Source organism: Sorex araneus, chromosome X (genome assembly GCF_027595985.1).
Source record: "Sorex araneus isolate mSorAra2 chromosome X, mSorAra2.pri, whole genome shotgun sequence".
Classification (NCBI taxonomy): domain Eukaryota; kingdom Metazoa; phylum Chordata; class Mammalia; order Eulipotyphla; family Soricidae; genus Sorex; species Sorex araneus.
This window is the reverse complement of record NC_073313.1, coordinates 331394533-331404822: the sequence shown is the minus strand read 5'-3', so window position 1 is coordinate 331404822 and position 10290 is coordinate 331394533.

Genomic DNA, 10290 nt, shown 5'->3' with positions numbered 1-10290 from the left:
ATTGGGGGCAGGAAGTGGTATGATAGGGAGTGGCAGGTAGGATGGGCACAGTTTCTAATCTAACTTTCCGAAAGGGAAAAAAGATCCAAGGTGCATAAAGGCTATCTTTCCTTCTGTCTACCTGGCATCCTGAGAAGGACTGGACTCCAACAGTCAAAAACCTCAACTTTTATGCCAAATCTGAACGGCTTCTGTCTGCCAGCTTCTACTCCCCTGAGATCACAAGGTGCTTAGCAGAGCACTATGAGAACAGGAAGTGACAAAGACTGCTGATTGCACGAGTGATAGGAAACCCAGACTTCATGTTGAGTAATTACACAAAGCTCAGCCAGATCTTGGGGGGAAGGGGAAACTTAGAGCAAGCAATTTCACCTGCAAGCCACTTCACACACACACACACACACACACACACACTTTTGCTTCCATATTCAGCAAAAATCATTCCACTTCAAGATTTTTATCAATCCCTTGACAATTACTCCCATGTTACAGCTAAGAAAACTGAGGTATAGCCTAGCCGGTAGTCTATATTTGTCCATGAATTATTGTAAACCTTAGTGGTCAAGAAATATAAAATGCCTATAGATTGAACACGACAGCCACGCAATACCTCTATTGCAAACCACAACACCCAAAAGAAGAGAGAGAACAAAAGAGAATGCCCTGCCACAGAAGGAGGGTGGGATGAGGTGAGGGATGGGATTGGGAGGTGAGAGGGATACTGGGATCATCGATGGTGGAGAATGGGCACTGGTGGAGGGATGGGTTCTCGAGCATTGTATGACTGAAATACAAAGCACGAAAATATGTAAATCTGTAATTGTACCCTCACGGTGATTCACTAATAAAAATAAATTTTTAAAAAAGAAATATAAAATGTAATCCCTAAAATAAAGACAAAATTCAAAATAAAGAAAATATGAATTTCTGATTATTCAATCCAGGGAAAGATAATAAGTTTAGGGCATTTTCATTAAAAAGAGTCTCCACACTTTATTTGCTCTTCAAAAGAAGCTTTGTTAATGAAATTTTAAGTAGACAGAGTAATTAAAACTTGTGCACATTTTCACTTTAAATATAACTATTCCCATCATCAATCTAGATTTGACATCAGTAAAAGTGGTCTCTGAGATTAATTATTTATACATGGTTCCAGATAATTGAGTGGGAAAAAAAGTAATAAAGATGTTAATCCATAAACAGATTCAGGAGTCTGCGACTAACTTATGTGTCACTGCATTCATTCTCATTTGTAATTGAGGAGAATTTGATCTCTCCCCAAAGCGATGCTGTAAGAGCAAGGTGTGGGTTATTTTAATTTATTTACAAAACAAGTACATGAACAGTGGGAACATTCTCATGTCTGCAATTTCTGTTCTGTTCCAGTTTCACTCCTCTGTGCCATCAAAAAGCTGAGGCAGAGTTTATCACAGAAGCTGTTTCGAGTAGCATCTCCTAAGCAAAACCACCTCTGCCAAGGGAGAGCAAATCTAAACCTTGTGATTCTAAAAATGGGGACCTACCCCCTAAGGAGAGTGTGTGGTTTCTATAAAGAGGCTGATCAGTCCACTGATAGTGCCCAGTAAGTTTTCTTCCCAAGTTACTGTACCCAAGCTATCACTTTGATCTTTGTGTGACATTCTGAGGTTCATTCTGAAAATAAGCATGGCCTTTCAATCACTGGACATGCTAAGGAACCAATGGTCCCAGGACTGTCCCACGTGCCTTGAGTCTGGGAAGAATTTGGAGAATTATGTTGATGACTTGAGCCAGATGCCAAAGGTTCTTGGCAGGTTCGGAAGGTTTGAGAGTTAAACCTTACTCTGCTTTGCAGGCTTCTTGTCTGCAAGAATGTGAAGCTCACACACACTGTGGGACATTCTCGTGGGTAAAGATCCTGGGCCAGGGCAGGCATTGTTAAATAATAATGAAAATGTTAACTTAGAACTCCATCTGACAGCAGAGCTGAGGAAGGTGAACAATGCCCACCAAAGATGCCCATCTCCCATCCCTGGTAACTGAGAATGTGTACAGGGACTTTTCAGATGTACTTAAGTCAAGAAACTTAAAAGGGGACAAGCTCCTGAAATTTCCAGCTGGGTCAGTGTATCACAAGCAAAGCAAAGGGAGAATGATATGAGCATAGACGTGGAGATGAGAGTGTTGTGAGAGAGGGGATGCAAACCAAGAAGGCAGATATATACTAGAACCTGAATAAAGGCCAGATTCTCCCCCTCTGAGCCTCAAGAAGGAGCTAGTGTTGTTGACACTACACTCTTAAGCAGCCCCGTGAGGCTAATTTTGGAGCTCTGACCGCCAATGTTTTCAGAGAATGCATCTGTGCTGTCTTAAGTGTCTGAGTTTGTGGTCATCCACTATAGTAGTAAGTGAAAACTCAAGCAAAGATTATGAAACTGATTTTTCTTGGGTGGCCCATAAACTGATATGGGGGCATTTCCCAACAAAACCTCTTTCCCGTTCGTTCAGAACAAGATTATCACATGCTCATGACACATCTCTTTTTACAGCAGGCTCAAAGGTAAGTTAACTCACTGAGAAATGGATTCAGAGAAGCACACAAACCCTAAAGTGAATTCCTGAGCAGTGATTCTGAGACTTTCTTTGTGATTTGGGGGCCATTGGAAGGATTTGGTTGCAGGAGACGTGGGATGGTGCCAGAGACTGTGTATAATTAGTTCTCAATGAGGGCAGGTGTGGCCCTAGGAGGTGCCAGATTCCAAAGAAGTATTTACTCCATGGAGGAGATATCTTGGGATTTCTGGGGGTACTGGAATGATGTAGAGGGCATTAATAAGTTTGAGTGTGGGAAATGGCAGGAATAGAAACTGGGAACATTGGTGATGGGAAATGTACACTGGTGGAGGGATGGGTGTTGGAACATTGTATGACTGAAACCCAATCATGACCAGCATTGAAACTGTGAATCTCATAGTGATGAAAGAAAGAAAGGGAAAGAAAGAAAGAAAGAAAGAAAGAAAGAAAGAAAGAAAGAAAGAAAGAAAGAAAGAAAGAAAGAAAGAAAGAAAGAAAGAAAGAAAGAGAGAGAGAGAGAGAGAGAGAGAGAGAGAAAGAAAGAAAGAAAGAAAGAAAGAAAGAAAGAAAGAAAGAAAGAAAGAAAGAAAGAAAGAAAGAAAGAAAGAAAGAAAGAAAGAAAGAAGGGAGGGAGGGAGGGAGGGAGGGAGGAAGGGAAGAAGAAAGGAAGGGAGAGGGAGGGAGGGAAGAAGGGAGGGAAGGAGAGAGAAAGGAAGAAAGAAAGAAAGAAAGAAAGAAAGAGAAAGAAAGAAAGAAAGAAAGAAAGAAAGAAAGAAAGAAAGAAAGAAAGAAGAAAGAAAAGAAAGAAAGAAGAAGAGAGAGAGAGAAAGAAAGAGAGAGAGAGAGAGAGAAAGAAGAAAGAAGAAAGAAAGAAAGAAAGAAAGAAGAAAGAAAGAAAGGAAAGAAAGAAGAAAGAAAGAAAAGAAAAGAAAGAAGAAAGAAAGAAGAAAGAAGAGAGAAAGAAAGAGAGAGAGAAAGAGAGAAGAGAGAAGAAAGAGAGAGAGAAAGAAGAGAGAGAAGAAGAAAGAGAGAGAAAGAAGAAAGAAAGAAAGAAAGAAAGAAAGAAAGAAAGAAAGAAAGAAAGAAAGAAAAAAGAAAGAAAGAAAGAAAGAAAGAAAGAAAGAAAGAAAGAAAGAAAGAAAGAGAAAGAAAGAAAGAAAGAAGAAAGAAAGAAGAAAGAAAAAGGAAGGAAGGAAGGAAGGAAGGAAGGAAGGAAGGAAGGAAGGAAGGAAGGAAGGAAGGAAGGAAGGAAGGAAGGAAGGAAGGAAGGAAGGAAGAGAAAGAGAGAGAGAGAGAGCCAAAGAAGAAAGGGTCACACCTAATAAAATGCTTGCAAAATCTCCGGGTAAAAAAGTAATTTTGGGGACAATTGGAGTGCATTTTCTGTTTCTTAAAGAATGATTTCAGGGGCTGGGGTTTGAGTGATTTTATTCCTGGTTTTCTGAAAAGGGTGTGGTGAGCCAAATAAGTTAAAGGACCTCTGCTCTAAAGGGTCATTTTGAAAGGAGCACATCAACTGACAATAGCTGCCCTTCACTGATCCCCTCACTCTCTTCAATCCTCTGTAAAAGGTCTGTTGGGTGTTTTCGGTGGGTGGCACACCAGAAATACTCCTGGCTCTGCACTCAGGAATTACTCCTGGCAGTGCTCAAGGAACCATATGGGATGCTTGACATCAAACTTGGGTCAGCTGTGTGCAAAGCAAGTGCCCTACCCACTGCACTATCTTTTTGTCCCCTTCTGTAAAAGGTCTTGATGACTGCCCAGATCTGCCGTTTGCCTCACTCACTTCACAACACTAAGCGAACTGGGTGAATGAACTCAGCTGGGCCTGTTCCCAAGCAAATGCATCCCAAAGTGATGCGGTTCTATCTGCTTTTCTAATTATGGTATGATGTGAATTACTTAAAGCAATAAAATTTGAGTGTCTGGAAAAACACCAGAGTTCTTTCTGTAAAAACTAAGTTCATAGCTTTGGAAAAAGACAATACATGTATATCACTATAAAACATGTCAAGTTACATGTGAGTAAGCAGAGTCATAAAGCTCTTTATACTTAGCCTATTTTAAACCAGTGTTTCTCAGCCAGGAGTCAAACGGCTCTCATGGGCCCATACACCAAAAGGGACCCCAGGTGAAAATTGCATAAATGGGAAGGCCACAGCATAAAACTAGGAGGTTAATCAGTAGCACAGGGGGCTAGAGGAAAGAAAGAAGGTTGGAGGGAGCCATGCTAGGAAAAAGTTGAGTATTTTAAACTATGCCTATAACTTTTTGCTTCTGCCTTGAAGAAACCAAAAGACTTCTATAAGTACATTATGCGTAACGCAAGAAAAATTAGAGCAGATGTTCCCAAATGTATTTGGCCTAGCTTCCTGTTTTCAGGAAAAAAAAATCACTTTCCGACAATATACCTCTGTAAATGAACAAACAAAAAATTATTCCTGCCCTAATTGTACCTAAGGCTACTACCAACACCCTCTCTTAAACACACACACACACACACACACACACACACACACACACACATCAGGTCATTTCAGGGCATTTCTAGAGGATGTATAACTGGGAAACACTGAGATAATGAAATATGCAGAGCTGCTTTTAAAGTGAAAGTTTCAAAAGCTAAGTGGTTGTGGTCACTCTTCTTGGTGACCGTGGTATCTTTGCTTTTTTGGTCTTCAGAACTTTGGTTTTTCTTGTATAGCACATGCTCCCTGTGATCACCTATCAGCCTCAGTGATTGTCAGGGGATGTTCTTTAAAGAGAAAGAGAAAGAATGTAAAAGGAGTGAATTGACTCTGTTTTACAGCCTGCAAAAGCCTTGATATCTGTCCCTAAGGCTAGAGAATGAAGTCCAGGTCAAGTCCTAGCCTTGAAAGAGAGTCTCCTGATTAGACACAGCTTAAAACTAGCAGTTTATCTACATTTAACTCTACAAGAAACCTGAAAGCATACCCACGAAACAAATGCTTCTAAATAAGAAACTTTTAGGGAAAGGGTTTGTTCTCTTTAACTAGGATTAAATAAGGCTGAAGGAAGTTTGGATCAGAAAAAAATGCAAAGAAAAACTGCTGATGCTTGTCAGAGATGGCCTGAGTGTCCCATGGTGGTTTCTCACTAGTGTAAGTGTCCTCTGAAGATACATTCATGTGGCAGAGGGCTAGATAAACTTAATATACATGCTCAATTTTATAAAACTGAAGCTTCAGTTTTATAAAATTAGGAAGACCAAAGCACTTACATTCCACATCTTCTGAGTTTTTCTCTGCAGAGGAAGTATGCTAACCAATGATGCTGGGGAGGGAAGACGCCATCTTAGGCCAGTTCAGGAACCCGGGTCTTCTCCTCTGACATACAGATTCACTATGGTGTTCCTATGTTTCTTGAAAGGACTGCATGTTGAAACAAGTCCTGACAGGTAGAGATAAGAAGAGCTCCCATGACATCTGAGTATGATCGCCAAGGATGTTCCAAAGGAGAACTCACTAAACAGCTCTTCTCCTGCTTGTGAAATGGGCCAAGAGGGATTGAATGCACAAATATGTATGGAAAAATGGTGGAGTAGCTTGACGCTCTTGGCCCCTCTCCTTATCTCTTCTCCTCTTCACAAAAGAAGTCCGTGACAGGATGACTCCAGGATGGTTAATGCTGGAGTTCTAGGATATCAGTAGGCCTGTAGAGTCTTTTCTCCATAGGTTTACCCATGCTGAGTCTGCTCACTTGTCCCATAATCTAAAAATGGTGGCTGACACCCATCTTATCACCATCTCATGACAATACCAGGTGGAAAGACTAAGGATGGCTCCCACTTTGTTTTGGTTTGGTTTTGCACCGCACCGGGTGATGTTTAGGGCTCACTCCTGGCTCTGCACTCAGGAATCACTCCTGGCAGTGCTCGGGGGACCGCTTTTCCTAGCATCTCCTTTAAAAGCAGGAACTCTTCTTCTCAAAGTCTCTCCAAACATCTCCCCCTTACATCTTTCTCTGACCAATTCCCCTTTATATTTAAAAATGACCTTTTGAGTCATTTTCAGACCTAGTTTAAAATCAACCACATAGCTGTTTCCTTTTATAGATCAAAAGAGAGTCTAGTCATCATACTCTTCAGTAAGGCATTTCTCAAATAGAATAACACTATTGCTTTACAAAAAAAAACAACCATTTTTCAACAATTATAAAGAGTAATCTGAAGTGAGCTATATTGATCACTTTGTCTTGAAATCCAAATTCCACTTTATTCTGTTCTCTTTACCTCTGAGGATAATCCTAAAACAGCACAGACAATCCCATTGGTTAGCATGAGTTGCATTTATTCTCCTAATTGCTCAGGAACTCATTCAGGAAGGCAGAGTGGGGTAAAATAACAATGCCAAATTTGGGTTATTCATATCTTGGTTTAATGTGTTCTGAAGTATATCTTCATATAATTTGGAGAAAAGACAACTTTCTGTTTCTCTATGTCTTTAGCTGTTAGAAATATTTGGTGGAAGAAAACTTGTTTTTCAACTCCCTCTGCTGGCCTTCAAGAAAACCATTTGTCATTTTCTAACCAGAGTCAGTGCTCTATAAGACATCTTCCTGTTAAACACAGCTGAATTGAGAAACAGGGTCTATGTCAATTGAGAAAATTTTGAAGACTCCAGTGTTCAAAACATGACAATGTAAGAGACGGCAGCCTAGTGGTGAGTCCAAACTAAAATTCAGATTCCTTAGTCTACCCATAAGGAAATCCAAGCTGGAACCAGATGTATTTATTCTGAAAGAGGAGCCACTGGTCATCAGTTCTGTTTTATTTTGAATTCAAATCCAGTTGCTTCAGCTCAATCTTCTATCTTTCAGATTTAATGTGGTGGGATGACGGGAGAAGGTGGGGAGGGTAAATCTTAATTATTAACTTCACTTACTATGCTTGGTTATTCAAGTGCCACCTTTAGCTTTGCTTCTTCAGGTAATGAAGCCCTAACCCATTTTCCTTTCATCATATCTATTTTCCTGCAAAATTCCAGGAACCAGTAAAAACAGCTCAGAAGAATTCAGAAACCCAGTTTCTGAGGCCTTGCTGCTTTCTTTTTTGGTTTTCCTTCTTTCTTATTCTTAAAGGTTTTGCTATCGCCAGTGCATTTCTTCAGTGAATTCCTTCAGCACTGCTTAATGACAGCAGGGCCAGGTCCACTCACTGCTGCCTACCAAGCATGACAGCAAGGAACTGCTGTTGAATGACAGAGTGGATATGAAGCTTTCAGTCTACAGGCTTACTCTTTAAACATGTCTGAAGCCATAGAATAAATCTTGGCATGTCTATTCAATGATTTAGAGATTGCTTCTTGCACGTAAGGGCATGGTTGACATTCCAATTCTATTTTGTCTAATAAGAAACTCACTAAGGATGAACTCCCCTTCTAAGCCAGGGTGCCCTCTGAGAATGTAAGTCAAAGGAGACCCCCACAAGTCTTAGGAGAGTGCCAGAAGTGAACTCAACTGCAAGCCCCCTACAGGTACAATGGTAGCAGTGGGCATCCCGGGTGGCAGCCACTCACGAGGTTGCAGTTATTTTACCCTTTTTCAGCACTTTGGACTCACATATTAGCCTCCATTATGGAATTCTGACGAGGACAGCCTGGCTATACTGAACACATCAGGCCAATAATCCACTAGCCTATTCCAATCAAAATACTCCCAAAACTCACCAAAATAGTGGTGAACACAAGAATCCGAACAAGACTAAGGTAAAAAGAATACATCCCCTGAAGCTGCCCTAAAGGCCTCACATAAGGACAAAGGAGCACCAAAAAGTAGTATTCTTAAATGGGGAAATAGGAGACCACCATCAACCGAGTCCACCTAGAATCCTCCCTTGCAGTGAGAGAGGGATCACTGATAGTGAATGGAGGAAAAATATATAATGAAAAAAGACCTCAAAATAGTGCTTAGATGAATAAGAAAACCTACTGATGAATCATCAGAGTACCAGAAAGACAGGCAGACAACCCCAGTGAAGTAGTAACAGAAAGATATCATTGCTGAGAATTTCCCAGAGTTGGAAAATGCAGGCATCCAGAGCCAAGAAGCCCGAAAGGTATTAGCTAAAAGAGACCCTAATAAAAAAAACCTTCAAGATATATCATAATCAGAGCGATGAATACCACAGGTAGAGACACAATACTGCAAGCAGCAAGGTCAAAGAAGGAAATCATATGCAAAGGAGCATCCTTAGATTTACAGCAGACTTATCAGAGGAAACTGTCTGAGCCTGAAGACAATGGTGGGATATAGTGAAAAAACTCAGTGAAATGAACTCCTTACCAAGAATACTCTACCCAGCTAAACTCTCACTCAAACTTGAAGGAACGATACACTATCATGAATAAACAACAGCTCAGGAACTTCATGAACTCAAAACCAACCTCAAAAGGACTAAAAGGGCTACTGTAAGATGAGAAAAACCCCTACAAGCACAACAAATCTCTACAGAAAGATGGCATAAACCCCATAACAATAATCTCTCTCAATGTCAATAATCTAAATGTACCAATTAAGAGACATAGAGTGGCAAAATGGATTTAAAAACAGAACCTAACATTCTTCTGCCTACAAGAAACACATCTGAACAGTCAGATCAAACACAGACTCAATATCAAAAGATGGAAAACAATCCTTCAAGCAAACAACTCCCTCAAAGAAGCTGGGGTGGCCACACTAGTACCTGATAATATAGACTTCAGGCTGAAAAAGATTAGAAGGAACAGTGAAGGCCAATTTTTAATAATCAAAGGATATGTACATCAGGAATAAATTACACTCCTAAACATATACACACCCAATGAGGGACCAACAAAATACTTAAAACAACTGTTACTATACTTCAAGGAGGAAATGGTTAGCAACATGGTAGTATTCGAAGATTTCAACAATGCCTTAACACCTCTTGATAGATCAACAAGACTAAACTCAGCAAGGAAGTACTGGCTTTGAAGAAAGAAATGGAAGAAAGAGGGTTAATATATGCATACAGGGCTTTTCATCCCCCCCAACCAAATACACATTCTTTTCAGTGCACACGAAATATTTTCCAAGATAGATCACATGCTGGACCACAAAATTCAATAGAATCAGGAATATAAAAATTATATCAGCTATCTTTTCAGATCATGATGCACTGAAGACAGAAGTAAATCATACACAGAAATAGTCTTAACAGAAACTAAAGAAATTAAAAAAATCATCAGAGATTACTTTGAAAGCTTATATGCCATGAAACAAGAGAACCTAGAAGAAATGGACAAATCCCTGGATTCCTATAATCTCTCAAAGCTGAGCCAAGAAGATTTGAAATACCTGAATAGGCTGATCACTATCAAGGACATTAAAACAGTAATCAAAATTCTTCTGAAAAACAAAAGCCTGGGAGTAAATGGATTCATTAGCTAATTCTTCAAAACATTTAAAGAGGACTTTTTGCCATTCCTTTTCAAGCTTTTCCAGGAAATTGAAGAAATAGAAACACTTCCAAACAGTTTCTATGAGGCACATATCACCCTAATATCAAAAGCATACAGATACACTACAAAAAAAGAAAATTACAGGCTGATATAATTTTGTATAATATAATGTATAATATAATGTATCCTGATATAATATAATGTATCCTGATGAATACAGATGCAAAGATCCTCAACAAAATATTAGCAAACAGAATCCAATAACTCATCAAAAAGATCATACACCATGACCAAG